The following is a 16715-nucleotide window of genomic DNA, read 5'->3' as shown; positions in this document are numbered from 1 at the left end:
TCCCCCTATTTAACACGGTGCTCCCTACTTAACACGGTGCTTCCCCTACTTAACACGGTGCTTCCCCATTTAACACGGTGCTCCCTACTTAACACGGTGCTCCCTCCTAACACGGTTCTACTTAACACGGTGCTCCTCTACTTAACACGGTGCTCTACTTAACACGGTGCCCCCACTTAACACGGTGCTCTCCCTACTTAACACGGTGCTCCCATTTCTAACACGGTGTCTCTACTTAACACGGTGCTCCCCTCTACTTAACACGGTGCTCCCTACTTAACACGGTGCTCCCTACTTAACACGGTGCTTCCCCTACTTAACACGGTGCTCCCCTACTTAACGGTGCTCCCCCTACTTAACACGGTGCCCCCACTTAACACGGTGCTTCCCTACTTAACACGGTGCTCCCTCTACTCACGGTGCTCCCTTACTTGGTGCTCCCCTTACTTCACGGTGCTCCCCTACTTAACACGGTGCTCCCCCTACCTAACAGTGCTCCCCTACTTTACTGATTGTCTCCCTGTAACACGGTGCTCCCTCTCTTAACACGGTGCTTCCCCTACTTAACACGGTGCTCCCCTACTTAACACAGTGCTCCCCTTTAACACGGTGCTCCCCTCACTTAACACGGTGCTCCCCTACTAACACGGTGCTCTCCCTACTTAACACGGTGCTCCTCTCTACTTAACACGGTGTACAGGGCTGGGTAGGTCGTGGGTGGTGGTGTGAGAGCTGGGTAGGTCGTGGGTGTGGTGGTGTAGGGCTGGGAGGTCGGGGTGGTGGTGTGAGAGCTGGGTAGGTCGTGGGTGGTGGTGTAGAGGCTGGGTAGGTCGTGGGTGGTGGTGTAGAGGGCTGGGTAGGTCGTGGTGTGGTGGGGAGGTGGGGGCTGGGTAGGTCGTGGGTGGTGGTGTGGGGGCTGGGTAGGTCGTGGGTGGTGGTGTAGAGGCTGGGTAGGTCGTGGGTGGTGGTAGAGGGCTGGGTAGGTCGTGGGTGGTGGTGTAGAGGGCTGGTAGGTCGTGGAGTGGTGTAGTGTGAGGGCTGGGTGGAGTCGTGGGTTGTGGTGTAGAGGGCTGGTGGAGTCGGGGGTGGTGGTGTAGAGGGCTGGGTGAGTCGTGGGTGGTGGTGTAGAGGGCTGGGTAGGAATTATATTACAGTTTATGCTTATTACTCTCAACAATGATTTAACTAACCTAACCTAACCTAACCTTCCTAACCTAACCTAGATTTAACTCATTACTGCATTAGGAGATTAAAACTTATATGTATCTACTCTCCTCTCCTCCTCCTTTTTTCCTCTTCCTCTTCCTCCTCCTCCTTCTCCTTTCCTCTCCTCCATCCTCCTTCGTAAGTAGGTCAATCCACTTGTTTCTTGTTATCAATGACAACTCTTCCATTCTTTTTTCTCTCTCTCTTCTCTCTCTCTCTCTCTCTCTCTCTCTCTCTCTCTCTTCCTGTATCCTGCTTCTTCCTATCTGACAGCAGGTGGGGGTCAGGATAAGTCAATTTGCAGTCGCTATAGGTTGGGACGAGTGATGTAAGTGTGGCTGTTTAGTGTGTGTGTGTGTGTGTGTGTGTGTGTGTGTGTTTTTATTTTTGTTAGACTGTTAACTTGTAGGAGCGTGAAGTGTGTGAGGTTGACCGGGTTTATTTTTACGAGGCAGCTCACACCCTGTAGCCACACTATCAGCTCCACTAAATCAAGTATAAACTTCTAACTCGAATCCCAGGACCGGCAGAGTTAAGTAGTAGGATATTGGGCCCGGCCTTATGCCTAATCTACCTTAACCTATGAGGATTCGTGCCCATTACGACCAGGTAGTTTTTAATCATTAGGTTAGTTTGGGTCCTATTTGGATTTACCTCAATCCTAATGGTAAGACCTAATAGACTCTCTAACCAATTAGTAAATCAGTTTTTGTGAGCGGTAGTGACGTCATTGTTCCTCAAGGTTGTCAATAATAGGGAGCTGCAAGATGGTCAATGTTATAAAAATTCCTGAACAGGACCACGAAACCATTTATTTTTGCAGGCGACACAACCCAACCGGATCTGTCCTCCCACAGCCAACACATCCTACCCCAGTGGTCGCTGAATTATCTTATGTTAGGTTTGAATCATCTGCTTCCCCAAAAATAATATATAAGAGTAAATATTTTTAGGCCCCGAACTATTTATAATCGCCTTAGTTGCGTCAAGGTGTTGTAAAGTCTCTTACTAGCCCTTGGTACTCACCCCTGGCCCCCCTGTTACTAGCCCTTGGTACTCACCCCTGGCCCCCCATGTTACTAGCCCTTGGTACTCACCCTTGTGTTACTAGCCCTGGTACTCACCTGCTGTTCTGTTGGTACTCCTCCTGGCCCCCTGTTCCTGTTGGTACTCCACCTGGCCCCCCTGTTACCTGTACCAGCACTCCTCCTGCCCCCCCTGTTACTAGCCTTGGTACTCCCCTGCCCCCTGTTACTAGCCTTGGTACTCACCCTGGCCCCCCCTGTTACTAGCCCTTGGTACTCACCCCTGGCCCCCTGTTACTAGCCCTTGGTTTCACCCTGGCCCCCTAACTAGCCTTGGTACTCACCTATTTTATGTTACTAGCCCTTGGGTACTCACCCCTGTTTCCCCTTACTAGCCCTTGGTACTCACCCCTATCTCACATTACTAGCCCTTGGTACTCACCCCTGGCCCCCTGTTACTAGCCCTTGGTACTCACCCCTGGCCCCCCTGTTACTAGCCCTTGGTACTCCTCCTGGCCCCCTGTTACTAGCCCTTGGTACTCACCTGGCCCCTGTTACCCTCCGCCCTCCTCCTGCCCCCCCTGTTACTAGCCCTTGTTACTCACCCTGCCCCCCCCCTACTTGCTTGCCAGGCTCACTCCTGCCCCCCCTGTTACTAGCCCTTGGTACTCACCCCTGCCCCCCCGTGTTACTAGCCCTTGGTACTCCTCCTGGCCCCCTGTTACTAGCCCTTGGTACTCACTCCTGGCCCCCTTACTAGCCCTTGGTACTCATCCTGGCCCCCTGTTACTAGCCCTTGGTACTCACCCTTGGCCCCCCTGTTACTAGCCCTTGGTACTCACCCCTGGCCCCCCCTGTTACTAGCCCTTGGTACTCACCCTTGTCCCCCCCCTGTTACTAGCCCTTGGTACTCATTCCTGACCGTTTCCCTTTACCTGTTCTTTGACAACACCTTTACCCTCTCACCTTCCCTTGGTTAATGACTCATTTTTTCGGCGGATGGTTGGCAGGCAAGTGGGGATAATACCTAGATCAGGGGCGGCCTAAACGTCGATCGCAATCTACCAGTACAGTAGATCGCAAAGCAATTTCTGGTAGATCGCGGGGTGGGTAGTTGTGGCGCACTGTCGCAGCACATCAACAGGGATCCTATAGGTATACATAAATGCGGCACCACAGCTGAGCGTTATTACCAAGAAAGAAAATTAACTCCATTATTGGTAGCACTTCATCTAACAGTCATTTACCAAGGAAGGTCACATTTAAATAATTTGGGGAATATTTAATTAATAATGTCACAGAAAATGACACCGCTCACACAAAAACCCCTCCATGCAGTACAAATCATTACATCAGTATTGTAAGTTATTCTCCATACCGTTCCTAGATGTATGATAATGTATTGAACATTATATAACTCTCTCTCTCTCTCTCTCTCTCTCTCTCTCTCTCTCTCTCTCTCAAAACTATCCATTATCTCCTGGATGTTAAGAAAATATGGTCTAGTAGATCACGTTTGGATAACCATGGGAAAAGTAGATCCAGTCACATGACAGTCTGGCCACCCCTGACCTGAATGATGCTTGCCTGGTGTTGTCAGATATTCCTACACACTTGTACCCTTGACAACATGTGCTGCTGAAGCTAACTGATGCTAAACTGAAGCTTAATTTGACCAAGTGTATGTTTCTGAAGTCTTGTCTTAGATATTTGGGAAGTGGAGTGGAAGAGAGAGGGAGAGGGAGAGAGAGAAGGAAAGAGAGGGGTGGGGGATGGAGGGAAGAGTGAAGGAGAGAAGGAAATAGGTATTGGAGAGATTGAAGGAGGAAGAGAAAGAAGGAAAAGGGAAGGATGGAGAAGGGGAAGAAGATAGGGAGGAAGTGATGGAAAGAGGGAGGAACAGAGAGAAGGAAATAAGGATGGAGAGATGGAAAGAGGAAGATAAAGAAGGAAAAAGGGAAGGATGGAGAAGGGGAAAAAGGCTGGAAGGAAGAGAGGAGAAAAGGGGAGGAGTAGATAGAAGGAAAGAGGTATGGAGAGAGGGTTAAGTAGATGGGGAAGACTAGTCAAGGGCTCCTCATCAAGTCTAATATTGATTCTTGTGTCACTCACCGACAACTGGAGAGCCAACAACACCGGGAACCAATACAACCCCGAAAACCCATAGAGAACGTTACCCAACTAAAGAACGTCAGAGAACTCGATGGAACGCCAGAGAACTCGATGGAACGCCTGGGAACTCGATAAAACGCCAGCCACAACGTATGGCTGTAATTTAGAACAACAAGAACGTACGTGTGTGTGTGTGTAATAATAATAATAATAATAATAATAATAATAATAATAATAATAATAATAATAATAATTATTATTATTATTAACTGTTTATTGAAAGAGCTTGGCAGCCAGAAGGCTGAAAGAGAGTGTGTGTGTGTGTGTGTGTGTGTGATTAAGAACGCCCGATATATTAGAAGACTTTGGATTAAACTTTTATTCTGGAAGCCTCTCAAAATGTTGGAACCCTCCCTTCCCCCCCGAGGGCTCATGACAACTAGTAATGCCGGAAACCCTTTAGAAAACCACATCTTTAACACCGGAAATTACCTAGAAACCCCATACGTAATGCTCCAATCAGTCGCGGAGAGAGAGGTGTGTGTGTGCGTGCGTGTGCTTGCGTGCGCGCGCGCGCACACACACAGGATGGTGAAATGCGTCTAGTGTGGCAGCACTGCTTGCTCTCTCTCGCTTTCAGGTGTCGCCGCTGCTGGCTAACCCTTGTGGCGAACAGGGAAGCAACTTTCATAAGTCATCCCCTGCCAGTACACAGCCTCTTCACCATCAAGACTCCTGCTGTGCCTCCTCGTGGCAACACACGATAACTGGGTGCCTCGTGGGCCCAGGCTAGACCAGCAGGGATTCTCGGATTAGCAGTGGGCCCAAGGAGGGACGGCGCATAGGCCCACTGGCATGTGGACACGTTCTGGCGCCTACCAGCCATTATCCCGCTGCCTTGCGGATTAACCTTAGCAGGTATAAGGCTACGGGAGTAAATCCCAAACGAAAACTCTGCTGTGGAGCCCCGCATCAGGCAGACATGGTTATAGAGCTCCAGTAAGCCCCAACGGCGGTATAGGCAGAAAAGGTGACCACCATGGAAACCCAACGACTATACCAGCAGACAAAGGCAATGCCCGATGAACAGGCTACTAAGGCGAAACCCAACAAACTGGGCTATCGGCAGTCCATTGCAACTCTCCCTCTCCCAGTTGTTGCAACACTTGCACCACTGGATCGGGAAAAGTGAGAGTCAAGATGTGTGGTTGCAGCCTGCACTCCTGCCTCACCACATAAATCAACTCACATGCAGCCATTATCCAGTTCATCATACCTCACATCAGCATCAACACCCCTATACCCCCAAAAGTCCTGTGGCGATGGGCGAGTGGCGACGGGGACAGGCAGAGATGACTGCCAGGAATCTCTAGTCACAACTCTGCACATGGGCGGCACAGATAAGATGGTCGTTTATGCACTGGGATCTAGGCAGCAGTGCAATCCGGTCTTGTCTGTGCGACTGAGCAGCCCTTTTGAGGAGTCACTCTGCTCACCCCACATGGGGAGGGGGCTAGTAAAGGTGCCCTAAACATAGCCTGCCTAAAAACCTAACCTGACTGGGCAACCGCAACTAGTAAGGTCATCCGTATGCGGTCGAAAACACAACCAAAATCACAGATCCAAACAAACCCAAACCACACAACCTCTTCTGGTTGCCGCATGGAATGTCAGGACTCTTCCGGATACTGGCACAAATGAGCGTCCTGAAAGAAGAACTGCCCGCGTGGCAAAAGAGCTGCCAATAGTGAATCCCGGCTCCCAGATGAGGGCCAGCTCATAGAACGGGGATCTGGCTATACCATCTTCTGGAAGGGTAAGTCTGCTGCGGAGAGAAACCGCATTTATGGAGTTGGCTTTGTCATCCGCCAACGCATCCTACACAGGATAACTGAAATGCCTATTGGGATCAACGAGTGCCTCGTAATGCTTCGAGTCTCACTGAATCACTCACGTCATGCCTTTTCCATCAGTGCATACGCCCCAACAGTGGATGCAGAGGATGACATCAAGTACGCCTTTTACGCCGACCTCGACAGAGTGCTAACCTCTATCCCCAGAGAAGACAAGATTGTGTTCCTTGGCGACTTCATTGCCAGAGTTGGCAGAGAGCCTAGCATTTGGCAGGGAACCATAGGGAGAAATGGACAAGGCAAGTGTAATCCCAACGGCCTACTCCTCCTCAGCAAGTGTGCTGCACACAACCTCACTATCACCAATACTTTGTTTCGGCAGGCCGACAAGTTCAAGGGATCGTGGCAACACCCACGATCCAAACGCTGGCATCTCATTGACTACATCATTGTCAGAGAAGGAGATCGCCGTGATGTCCTCATCACCCGTGCCATATGTGGCTCATACCACTGTGACACTGATCATCGACTTGTCAGAGCCAAGCTCTCACTTCACGTCGCCCCAAAACGCGAAGGCAGCAAGCCTCCAGAAGAGGTTTTAATACTCACCGTTTGGAGGACCCAGCAGGAGCACATGCTTTCAGAGAGCAGCTTGAACATGGGCTTATAAACAACCCAACAGCAAACTACGTGAATCTCAGTGCCGAATGGGATACTCTCAACACTGTTTTGACAAAAACCTACAGAGAGACCCTCGGCTAGATCAAAAGAATACACCAGGACTGGGTTTGGTTTGATTAAAATGACCCGGCAATCAAAGTTCTCATCGATGATAAACATGCTGCTTCTACTTAATGGCAGAACGACCCTCAGTCTCGGACCAAAGCTGATACCTTCCGCAAGAAGAAAGCAGCAGCCCAGCGGGAACTTTGCATTCTAAAGAATGACTGGCTTTAAAATTAAACAAGTGAAATACCAAAACATGCAGATCAGCACAAGATGCACGAACTTTTCAATTCCATTAAAACATTTTACGGGCCAACCACTCATGGCGCAGCCCCCCTCCGCTCATCTGATGGCAACTTCATAATTAAAGACGATGAAGGCCTCCTTCAGCACTGGAAAGAGCACTACCATTCATTGCTCAACCGAAACACCGATGTGGATGTCCTGACTACCCAGCAGGTCCCTCAGCATCCAGAGCTGACCCACCTCAGCTATCCTCCATCCAGGTAGCCACTGCCATCAAACAGGTGAAAATTAACAAAGCCTCAGGGCCTGATGGATTCCCAACCGAGGTGTATAAAGGAGGAGGGCCTCTGCTTACCAGCCGTCTCCACTTTCTCCTGGAGAATATATGGGAAGAGGAGGAAATCCCCCAAGCTCTTAAAGACACTTTTATTGTCATTATTTATAAGAACAAGGGAGACCTGTCAGACTGTGGCAACTACCGTGAGATCACGTTGCTCTCTGTAGCAGGCATGATTATCGCCCGAGTACTCCTAAACAGACTCCTTCCTGAGGCGGAAGACTTCCTCCCAGAATCTTAATGTGGTTTTAGACCATCACGTGGCACCACTGACATGATCTTTGCTGCCCGCCAGATACAGGAAAAGTGCAAAGAGCGTCGTGACCTGTACATGGCATTCATCGACCTAACCAAGGCCTTCGACTTGGTCAACAGGGAAGCCCACCAAAATTCATCGCCATTGTGAGGCAACTCCACGATGGCATTGAACGGCAGTGTCCTGCACAACATCATCCATTCTGAGTTCTTCCCCATCCAAACAGGGGTTAAACAAGGGTTTGTAGTGGCACCAACTCTCTTTTCCATCTTCTTGGCTGCCTTCCTTACTCATGCCAGTGCCAATTTAGCCGGCGGGGTGAACATCGAGTACCGGGTGAAGGGAGGTCTTTTCAACATAAGACGACTACTGGCAAGAACAAGGTGTCGGCAGCTTCCATTACTGAACTTCAGTATGCAGACGACCTCACCCTTGTTGCTCACACTGAACACGACCTCCAGGAGATCCTAAGCACCTACGCAGATGCGTATGCGCACTTCGGCGTTAAGGTGAATATACGTAAGACTGAGATTCTCTTTCAACCTGCCCCTGGTTCAGACACACCTCCGCCATCCATCCAGCTTAATGGTACTACCCTCTCTAATGTTACCCACTTTCGGTATCTCGGCGGCTCACACCTGTCCGCCACCGCAGACATTGATAAAGAGATTCAGCACCGGATCAGATGTGCATCTCAAGCCTTTGGCGGACTCCGAAACCATGTCTTCAGCTGTAGGGAGCTGAAATTATATACAAAGTTGCATGTATATCGAGCAGTGGTCCTCCCCACCCTGCTATATGGTACTGAGACATGGGTCACATACAGGAGGCACCTCAAGGCACTTGAAAACTTTCACCAACATAATCTATACGTTCTATCCTCCGAGTTTGCTGGGAAGACAACAAAAATAATGCCAGTATTCAAGCTGACACCAATTTTAGGAGCATCAAGGCTACTATTGTCCATGAACAGCTAAGCTGGACTGGCCAATGCAACTACTTTACAGTCGCCTAACGAATAGTAAATGTAACGCCGGCGGGCAATTGAAAAGGTATAAGGATAGTCTTAAGACAAACCTGAAAAAGTGCCAAATCGACCTCTTCACCTGGGAGTCGATTACTCCACATAGTAATGCTTGGAAGAGCACCACACGAGAAGGTGTCAATACTTTCGAGTCAGACCGACTGCAAACCGAGGCAGAGAATCGCCAACTCCGGAAAGACGTTGCCACCGTCCCTCCCGCACTAGATGCAGCCTTCCACCTGTGCAACGAATGTGGACGACCCTACGGGTCCCGTATCGGCCCCTTTCGTCACCTCAAAACTCACTGACCTAGGTGACATCCCTAATAACTCATATCATTGTATCATCGCTGGATGATCGTCATACTCGATTCCGAGTGACAGCAAAGTAGTAGTTGTAGTTGTAGTGTGTGTGTGTGTGTGTGTGTGTGTGTGTGTGTGGAAATTAAGTAGACCGAGACAGGTAGATGAGCTTGGTGAAAGAGAGAGAAAACAGTAGACAAGATTGGACCAATACAGCCAGACACCGGGGAGCTAACCGATACCGACGGAGAAATGAGCAATAATCTGAACAGATATTTTTCAACAGTTTTCACCACCGATAATTTAAGCGTGATACCCGAGGCACCGACTATACACAGAGGTAGTAAATAAAATAGATTAATTCAGATTGTAGTGACGAGTAACGATGTTAATAAACAAATATACGAACTAAAGCCTAATAAGTCACCAGGTCCCGATGAGATATTTGCCAGAGTATGAAAGGAATGTAAGGAAGAGCTTAGTATGCCCTTAGTAAACTTGTTTAACATGGCATTAAAAACGGGTGTAGTACCATAATCCTGGAGGATAGCGAATATGCTACCTATTTTCAAAAAGGGAGACAGATCGCTATCCTCTAAGTACCGTCCAATCAGTTTAACATCAATTGTAGGCAAATTGCTGGAAACAATAATTCCAACTCTATTGGAAATTACCTGGAAAAACACCAGTTGATCGTGGATCTCAACATGGCTTCACAAGTGGGCATTCATGTCTGACAAATCTATTAACATTCTTTTTAACTGTTTTCGAATCCATTGATAACGGACACGATTATGATGTTGTATACCTCAACTTTAGCATCGCCTTCGACAGTCCTCCCACGAAAAACTAATACGAAAAGTGGAGGCTCTTGGCATTGGAGGAGATATTCTAAATTGGATTAGGGCATGGTTACAGGACAGGAAACAGCGAGTAAGCATTAACGGCATTAAATCCGATAAGAGTAACGTCACTAGTGGAGTACCCCAAGGCTCAGTACTTGGACCATTACGAAATGTATACATAAACGATATAGATATAGGCGTAGACAGCAACAAAAGTATATTTGCTGACGACACTAAAATGTGGCGTTTAATTAAATCTGACGAGGACTCTGCCAAACTACAAGAAGATCTAAACAAATTCTTCACATGGTCAAAAAAATGGCAGATGAAATTTGATGTGGACAAATGTAAAGTACTTAGTCTAGGAGATGTAAGCAGAGAAACTTGATATCAGATGAACAACATTGATAGAGAGAAATCCGACTGTGAGAAAGATTCAGGAATAATGACAAGTAGGAATTTTATACCAAGACAACAATGTGTATTTGCTTGAAACAAGGCTAACAAAGTACTTGGGTTCATTCAAAGGAGTGTTAGTTACAAGACTAGCGAGGTCATCCTAAAACTGTATCTTGCGCTTGTGAAATCTCACTTGGATTACGCGGTTCAGTTCTGGTCACCGTACTACAGAATGGATATACTGAAGAATCCCGAGAAAGAATTCAGAGGAGAACGGCAAGGCTAATCCCGGGTATTAGGAGCCTTGAGTACAGAGACAGGTTAAAGCATCTTAATTTGCACTCCCTTGAGAGACGTAGAGTGAGGGGCGATATGATCAAGGTGTATATATTGAAGTCAGGGTTAAACAAAGGTGATATAACAAAGGCACTCAAACTATCCAACCAGGAGCGAACTCGTAGCAATGGTTTTAAATTAGATAAATTTCGTTTTAGGCGCGAGATAGGTAAACAATGGTTTGGAAATAGAGTAGTGGATGAGTGGAACAAGTTACATCATTAACTCGAACACGCTGGATAGCTTCAAACATAGGTCGGGCGGATATATGAGCGATGGGGGTTGGGTGTAAACGGGACTGGGCAGTATGGGCTAATAGGCCCGCTGCAGTTTCCTCCATCCTTATGTTCTTATGAGAGAGAAAGATAGATAGAGAGAGAAGAGATTTAGTACGAGAGAGTAAAGGGAAGAGAGGAAGATGGGGCTAGAGAGAGAGAGAGAGAGAGAGAGAGAGAGAGAGAGAGGTAGGTAGGAAGGAAGGTAGGTAGGTGATAAGAGCACTTGGTGTCTACGGCCACAAGTTCTCGTCATTGTCCCGGGGTCAGTGTGACACCATTGCGGCAAGCGGCACGTGTCCCTGTTCAGTTTTCACGGTAAAGAAGTGTTATCGAGCGTGTCCTCCTCTTCCTCCTCCCCCTCCTCCCCTTCTCTCCTCCTCCTACTACTACTACTACACACACACACACACACACACACACACTCTCTCTCTCTCTCTCTCTCTCTCTCTCTCTCTCTCTCTCTCTCTCTCTCTCTCTCTCTCTCTCTCTCTCTCTCTCTCTAGACCAGCCGCAGCCACCCGCCCTCTCCCTCGCCACACTTTGAATGCCACTTGATAACCATTCTTCACCGCCCTGATCGCCAGTGTGCGCTCCTCACTGCGACATCTTAACTAATCGTCATTGTGATATAGCGATCGCCACTGTGACATCGTAACGCTGATTGTTATTGCTAGGTTCATATATTACAGTAAGTCGCCGTGAGTCATAATTTTGGTTTTGAGTTTGGTTTCGTATTCACATTATTTGGCTTTTTTATTATTTTTCATTGATATTCGGTGTAGTGTTAGGTTAGGTTAGGTTAGGTTGTGTTGTGTTGTAACCCTCATCACCATAAATCTCACATATGGTAATGTTGAAATACTTTAAAATTGTATAATAACTTTGTGTTTATTTTAACCTCTCTCTCTCTCTCTCTCTCTCTCTCTCTCTCTCTCCTCATCTTCCTTGCTTTCCTCCCCTCTTCTCTGCCTCCCTCCTTCTTCCTCCGTCTCCTTGGCGACGTCTCTCCCCACCTCCATCCCCCACCAACCCTCCTCCCTCACCCCTCCCATCCCCCTCACCCCCTCCTACCCTCACCGACCCTCCTACCTCACCACCCTCCTACCCCTCACCGACCCTCCTACCCTACCCCTCCCTCACCGACCTCCTACCCTCACCGACCTCACTCACCCCTCACCGACCCTCCATCCCTCACCGACCTCCCCTCACCGACCCTCCACCCCTCACACCTCCATCCCTCACCGACCCTCCTACCCTCACCGACCCTCCACCCCTCACCGACCACCACCCTCCACCCCTCACCGACCCTCCATCCCTCATCCCTCTCCCTCACCCCCTCCCCCTCACCGACCCTCCTCCCTCCCCCTCCATCCCCTCACCGACCCTCCATTCCCTCACCGACCCTCCATCCTCTCACCGACCTCCATCCACCGACCCTCCATCCCCTCACCGACCCTCCATCCCTCACCGACCCTCCTACTCCTCACCGACCCTCCTACCCCTCACCGACCCTCCTACCCCTCCCCTCCTACCCTCACCGAACCAACCCTCCATCCTCACACCTCCATCCCTCACCGACCCTCTATCCCCTCACCGACCCTCCTACCCCTCACCGACCCTCCCGACCCTCCTACCCTCACCGACCTCCATCCATCCATCCTCACCACCGACCGACCCTCATTCACCGGACCCTCCTCCCTCACACCCTCCAGACCCTCCATCACCTCCATTCCAACAGTTAAGTGGGTGAAAGGAAAGTTGTTTGGGAATCTGCGAGACCTCCCTTCCTTCTCTCTCCTCACCCTTCCTTTACTCCCTCTCTCTCCTCACCCTTCCTTTACTCCGTCTCTCTCCTCACCCTTCCTTTACTCCCTCTCTCTCCTCACCCTTCCTTTACTCCGTCTCTCTCCTCACCCTTCCTTTACTCCCTCTATCTCCTCACCCTTCTTCCAATCCCTCTCTCATCTCCCTCTTCCGCCTACCTCTCTTCTCCATCTCTGTTTTTTAGTTCCCTTCCTTCCTTCCTTCTTCTGTCTTCCTCAACGTAATCTCTCTCCCCCTTTCCTCCCTCCCCCGTCCATATCCTCCTGTTCCCACCTCCTACAGCTCCGCCCCCCTCCCCCCCTTCCCGCCCCTTTTCCAATTCCATCCCATTTCCTGCTACTCCCTCCCCAGGTCGCCCTTCACTGGCTTCTGGGTGACAGGCACTTTCCTATTTTATTTTCTATGGTAGGCATGGTGGGGTGTGTGTGTGTGTGTGTGTGTGTGTGTGGAGCATAGAGTGTACCACAGTGATTGAAGCTCCTCCTCCTCCTCCTACCACGCCACCTGCACCACCTCCTCCTCCACCATCACCTCCTCCTCTTCCTCCTCTGCCTCCACCTCCCTCCTCCTCTACCACCACCACTTCCCTCCTCTCCTCCTCCACCACCACCACCACCACCACCACCACCTCTACTTCCTCCTCCTCCTCCTCCTCTACTAATGTGTGGGGCGGCACTAAAGGGCATCTCCTCTTTCCTAGGCAACAGCTGTGAACTCGTGTTAGCTCGGGGGTCAGGCGGCTCACCAGGTATCACTGCAACATTGATTTTCCTGTGTTGGGAGGAGAGAGGGTGGCCTTATGTGGCTGTGTCGCCTCTTGTGTGTCACGATGATGATGATGATGATATTCAAACACGAGAGTAATGATGATAATAATAATAGTACCTATACTAATAAGAACGATAATATAATAACAACAATGACTAATAATGATAATAAGAACAATAACTTATTATAATAATAACAATAATTAATAACAATAATTAATAATAATAATAATAATAATAATAATAATAATAATAATAATAATAATAATAATAATAATAACTAATAATAATAATAATAACTAATAATAATAACTAATAATAATGATAATAACTAATAATAATAATAATAACTAATAATAATAATAATAATAATAATAATAATAATAATTACTAATCATATTAATAACAATAACTATAAACAATAATAACTCACTAATAATAATAATAAAAATAACTAATGATAATAACTAATTATTAATAATAACTAACTAATAATAACTAATAATAATAATAATAATAATAATCATAACAATAACTAGTAATAACAATAACTAATAAAAATAATAACAATAACTAATGGTAATAATAATAATAATAATAATAATACCAATAACTAATAAAAATAATAACAATAACTAATGGTAATAATAATAATGAATTATATTTGGGTAATTAATAACTGTGAATTATTTATGATAGGCCAGTGTCCAGATAACTATTGTAATTATAACTTCAACTAACCTTAACATCAATGATCCTGATAAAAGTCATAATGTTAGTTTAATTAATAATACATTATGGACTAAATGCTCTATATATACTCTTAAGCTCTTCATCCGGTGCTCTAAAAATTCCTCGACACATTATGTTAACGAGTGGCTCTAGAGTCGTGTATGGCGTCTTATCCTGCCCCGTGCTTGTCCGGTGTTTTCTAGGTCATTTTTGAGAGAGAGAGAGAGAGAGAGAGAGAGAGATTATCTTTCTTGGTAAGCTTTTCCCACACGTCCACAGCTGTTTTTTTTTTTCGGTGTAATAATTTACTACTTCCTGCTACTAACTGCACAGGGATGTTAACTTCTTCAGGTTAACTCTGAGAGACGTTAATTTTCTCGGGTCAAGACAAGAAGGTGTTAGCTTACGAACCCGTCTCCTATCCTGTGTTATTAACTGTTAACTCTCTCTCTCTCTCTCTCTCTCTCTCTCTCTCAAGGTTCAATCATTATTTTTATTTTGTTATTTTTATTCTTTTCTTTGTTGTTGTCTGATTCTTGTTTGTATTTTATTTTGTTTATTATTTATTGTTATTGTTTTTGTTTAGTGTTAATATATATATATATATATATATATATATATATATATATATATATATATATATATATATATATATATATATATATATATATATATATATATATATATATATATATTTTAATATTAATATTATTATAATAATGATTATTATCATTGTTGTTATTGTTGTTATTGTTGTTCTTCCTGTTCTTCTCTTCTTCGTCTTCTTCTTGTTCTTCATCTTGTTCTACTTTTTGCTTCTTCTTTTCTTCTTGTTCTACTTCTTGTTCTTGTTCTTATTCTTCTTTTTGTTTAACTACTTCTTCTTGTTCTATTTCTTTTTCTTCTTTTTCTTCTTGTTCTTGTTGTTCTATTTCTTTTTCTTCTTTTTCTTCTTGTTCTTCTTCTTGTTCTTCTTTTTCTTCTTCTACTTCTTTTTCCTCTTCTTTTTCTTCTTGTTCTACTTTTTGTTCTTGTTCATATTCTTGTTCTTGTTCTACTTGTTCTTCTTGTTCTTGTTCTTCTTGTTCTTGTTCTTCTTGTTGTTGTTGTTGTTGTTGTTCTTCCCATTTCTTGTGTTTATATTGGTTCACCTTAAAGGACAGACACAGTAGCGAGATCTTCACGTGGTCGTTGATACGGCCCCTACTGCTACTCCGTCCGTGGCATCCATAATCCGAACCCTCCATTCGTCCTTCTGTCCGTGGAATAAAAAAGTTATGAAAAAAATATATAAATGAAAAAAGTAACAAGTAAATCTCAGAAAATAAAATACAGATGAATGGGGTAGTTTGTTATTGAATAAAACATATTATGATTATTTATTAAAAGTTTCATATAACACGAAGATTAAAATAGTCACACAAAACGAGGAACTGTATCATGTTCCTTAAACTGAGGGAGACATTATTTTCTTCTGTTTCTTCTTTCAAGTAAAAAAACAATTAAACATGAGTCGTTTGTAATTCTGGGTCAATTAATTCTGAAACCTGACTGACTTGTATCTTGGTCCTGTAAACATATACTCATATTTTTATTATTTTATGAGGTTAAAGATCAATTGTGCCTGAATGATGTATTTTGAGCTGTTGTACGGTATATAAGGGTAATATAACGATGTATTAATTGATATAGTATTTTTTTTTTTTATAAATTCCTAAAGTAGCTCAGTATTTGTGATATTTTTAAGTGCATTTTTGTCTCGGTAACTTATTTTTATTAAATTTATTATTTTTTTTAGACTAAAGTAAATTGTGTGTTTAAGTAGGTGTAAACTTTTCAATACTGACTATATTAGTAACGTGTCGTGAATAAAGTGCATATGTACAGTCACTAAAAAAACTATATCTCTTGGGTTGCCAAAATCCTTCGTCCGTTGTCTCATTTTTTTTCAACACAATTTTGTATAGATAATTGTTTTGAGTAAATGTACATGAGTAATTACAAGTAAAGATTAAATTATAAGTAGATGCCATTTAAGTTTACCACCTGTACAATACAAGTGATGTAAAATTCTTGATGAGTATGAAAATTCTTATAGGTATACTAGCAAAAAAACGTTCGCTCTTCATCCAGCTGTCCGCCGTTCGTTTTCTTCATTAAGACGGGCTTCCAGACCGATTAAGACGTCAACATTACAGACGGGAGACGGATCTTTCCTGTGACCGAGACCCGGCTGGCTGTTCGTTTTCTGCAACATTAAGACGGGATCGGATTCTGTCGGTTTTCTGGGTCCGCTGTTCGCTTTCTGTCATCATTAAGACGGGATTCCCTTTCCTGATCTGTTTCCTGTGACCGACTGTCCGCTCTCTGTCAGCATTATGACGGGATTCCATTTCCTGATCTGTTTCCTGTGACCGACTTGCCGTTGTTCGCTCTCTGTTAGTTTG

The sequence above is a fragment of the Homarus americanus genome, unplaced genomic scaffold (assembly GCF_018991925.1).
Source record: "Homarus americanus isolate GMGI-L3 unplaced genomic scaffold, GMGI_Hamer_2.0 scaffold14223, whole genome shotgun sequence".
In the NCBI taxonomy this organism is placed as follows: domain Eukaryota; kingdom Metazoa; phylum Arthropoda; class Malacostraca; order Decapoda; family Nephropidae; genus Homarus; species Homarus americanus.
The sequence above is the reverse complement of the archived record's forward strand: the minus strand, read 5'-3'. Positions refer to the sequence as shown.